This window comes from Amblyomma americanum, chromosome 1, assembly GCF_052857255.1.
Source record: "Amblyomma americanum isolate KBUSLIRL-KWMA chromosome 1, ASM5285725v1, whole genome shotgun sequence".
Classification (NCBI taxonomy): Eukaryota; Metazoa; Arthropoda; class Arachnida; order Ixodida; family Ixodidae; genus Amblyomma; species Amblyomma americanum.
In genome coordinates, this window is record NC_135497.1 from 422,668,073 (window position 1) to 422,671,790 (window position 3,718).

The window sequence follows — 3,718 nt, forward strand, 5'->3', positions numbered from 1 at the left end:
TTCTGATATTGCATTCATCTGTGGTTTGAACACTAGTTTTTCTTCATTATAGTGATTGATCTACACTTATTGCAGCTAGTGATTTTTTTATATATAAGGCTTCTGTGCTAGACAATGGCTTCCTTTGTATTCCTGGCCATACCTTATTTTTTCTTTTCATCAGCCATTCTATATTTTTGCATTTCCTGGATAAATAAAATAAAGACACATGAAAGCAATTTTTTAGTTAAACTAGATCAGCAGCAAATTACACCTACAAAAACTAGCTCTAGTTGAAAGCAAGCTTTGTGATATAGAATAAAACGGTTGATTTTTGGGCTAGTTTGTGAAGCATATTGTGCTGAAGGGGGCAGGAAAGAAATGGGAAAGATGCTCACTTATTGATTGCTAGAAATTACATCAAAGTCAATCAATCAAATTTATATATATATATATATATATATATATATATATATATATATATATATATATATATATATATATATATATATATATATATATATATATATATATATATATATACAGTAACATTTATGGTCCAATGCAAACGTATTAAAACAGGCACGCCTGCCTAGTATGCAAGCCTGCATTTTGTGGCCACTTCCCAAACAAAATGAACCGAAATTCTTCCTACCGCCACGATGGCACCAGCCCTTTTTAAGGAGCAAAATTTTGGTCATTCTTCTAGGTGCCAAGTGGTCGCTTTCATGAGTGTGACCCATCAGTACAGCACAGTTTAGTGCACCACTCTAGTTTTTCTTTATTACACTTGTTTTTCGTACAGGATTGCACAGAATCTGAGTCGTAATACTCTAGTCCTTGTGCCCTCTAATTGTGGGGGTGAGGGAAGTTTCTGCTCCTGTGTTATCTTGCTGCATGGTTTGAGGCAGTGAATAGAGGTCATCCTTTAAGTTATTCATTCATTAGCTCTGTTGGAGGTGCCAGCTGTTGCCTGCTTGGTTGTGAAGGTTTGCTCAAATGGCTTTGAAAGTTTGTGAGAATAGCAGCCACAGTCCTGATTTGATTGATTATGGGAGCCAGTGTGAGTGGGATCGGCCGATCAAATATATGAAATGATTTGACCCTTCTTATTCTCCTTTCTACATGGATCCTCAATGAAGCAATCTCCTTAGTTTCTCTGACTTGCTGTTCAGAAAGGGCATTCCTGTGCAGAAATGGTGGAATGTTCAGCTTAACATTTTTGCTTGCCAAAAGGTCATCAATCAAGAACCCCTTGTCTGCCATGACAGAATCATTTTTGTCAAACTTGAGGTTCAGAAATCCACTTTTCAGTACGGCTTCCCTGTCTGCCTGTGTACAGCTCTGACACAAAGCTCACTAAGCCGTTTGGTGAAACACCAATGAGGCCTTTAAAGGTATTTGAAGTCTTGTAAGTAGAGTAGGAGCTCGACTGGAGAGACAGTGAGGAGGGCACCTCACACTTTATCTCTGTTGCATCCAAAACAACCCTTGTTGCTGGATACGTGCTGAATGCTGCAGGCATTGTTGCGTCTATTACAGCTCTTGATACCCAGAGTGGTAGTTTTCAGAGCCTTATGTACATGAAGTTAATCCATGACACATATACGGGACACTGTTGACTGAGTGATCCCAAATAAGTGTGCCAGGCCATGCTCGAAGAGGCTGAGACGAAGCCTTACAAGTACGAGGAACAGTTCATTTTCTGCCGTCAGCTTCCGCCGTCGGCCTCCTCTGGCTTTGATGCCAGCATTCCTCAAAACATTACTCCCATTCTTTCCGGGGTTGATGTAAGCCATCAATGCCAGGAAGTGCTGGTATGATGGTATTCCTGTGTAAGCAAGGCAGTCCTCATTTGAATGTTTAAAACGGTCAATGCTAAAGCTTGTTCTAATTTCTTTTTCTTCAAGGCGTGCAATGAGGCGGCGATTTTCTTGGAGTGAAAAGTTCAACTCTTTCTTCGTCTGGAGCAGCTGCTCCTGGAGGACTTCACATTCATATTTATGTCTGTCTATTTCATTTGCCTGTGCGGCAACCACACCCTCGAGACATTCTACTTCACTGATAGGCTCGCCACTACCTAATAAAGGGGTTGTACCAGAAGCAGGTGAACAGCTGGCGGTGTCTCTCTCTGTTTCAGGTGCTTCGGACTCTAGAGCTGCTGCAGACGATCGATCAGTAGACTGGTCCCCAAAAAATTCTGCTGCACTGTCTTCTACAGTCAGTGCTTGAGCAACAGCTTGATCTGAAATCTGATGTGCTTGTGGACAGGCGCTCAATGTTCGCTTCTTGGGTGATTTGCGAAGCTGTTGCTTTTTGCCAAAGCTGAACACACTGGGGCAGGCTGTTTGTCGCAGTAAGTTGTTGTCGCATGATACACCAGGAATAAAGTCTGATGGCAGGAAATGCCTTGAACACACTCTTGTGCATTTTGTTACCTTGAAGTATTTCCTTTTGTCGCGCTTGATGGCGATGATCCACTTTTTGTATAATGTGGCATCTCTTGGGAAGCGTCAAGAAACCTGCAAGTTTCAAGAGTTGTACATGTAGTTAAAACCTGTATCAACAAATAATTCATCAGTAATCTATATTTGCTATACATGAATATTTTACCAGCACGCGACATTTAAAAATACTCCGCCTGATAATAAACATAGCTGAACCGCAACGGTGCAAGTGTTTGTTACCAGGCTGTTGTCGTCAAAATGAATATTTGTCCAGCGGGCACTTTCGATCGCGATGCGGATTATTAAACAAATTGCGATCGGCCGCAGTCGTAGGCGATCGTGTTGTGCGCTAGAACTCGGCAAACTCAGTGCGTTTCGGATAGTTGGACCGCGTAAGAGCGATAATTGATCACGATCGTAAGTCCCCGTGTGTCACCGGCGCGATAATGTGCGTCCACCGCTTTATCCGCACTATCCGGCATCTCAATCGCGGAGCGAATGTTAGCCTGTACCTGAGCAAAGCTCGGCATTAATGCACGCCCTTGTGACCACGGGCTTACAAGAGCGAGCGCCATGTCCATAATATTTACAGCCTTTGCACATTCACAGCATCTGAATTTGCTCTAACGACACGGCTGCTGTCACGGCTGTTGGGTAAAAAAAAAGTCGTGCTGCTGTACATGCAGATAACACGGGCACACAGCGGGGTTGACGCGAGAAGGAAAGGAAGCCTTTCACAACTTTCACTAACATCGGTTAAGGTACAACACGGTACTTCCCTAAGCGGTATTGTCATTTGTAGTCAATTCGGTGCTATTTATCTTTTTTTTTCACCGAGACGACTATTAATAAGGGATACCGGGTACGTCCGATGTTTCCCTACCTCCTGGGCACGGATTAACACGGGTGTGAAAGTAAATACCACGCACCTTGTTACCGCCTGGATCCTTGGGTCCTCGCGGTTTACACCAGGGGACACAGCAGTGCGTCGGCATTTTCGCTATACCATGTGGGTCGATCTGCGGCTTGTGAATCCGCGCGGGCCTTGCGCATACAGTCTCCGCTTCCCATAGAGTAATGGTAGAGTGTACTAGAATGTTTTGAGTGGAAGGAGCGGAGACCGGTTCTATTGTTCGCCGAGGCCCCCACTTGTGTAGAAAGTTGCGGCGGCGCTGTCGTCGCCCGCACTTGAAGACCCTTGCTTGCTGTGAATGGTTGTTGTGCTTGGTTTTGGCAGTTCTTCCTACCGAGAAATCTGTGCTGGCCCGCTCTTCACCTGTGATGCCTCCCAA

General features: G+C 44.0%; 1 pseudogene; it reads right to left on the reverse strand.

Annotated features, from left to right (window-relative positions):
- Window positions 1-840: 840 nt before the first annotated feature.
- On the reverse strand, window positions 841-3,421 carry LOC144124738 (uncharacterized; annotated as a pseudogene).
- Window positions 3,422-3,718: the final 297 nt, after the last annotated feature.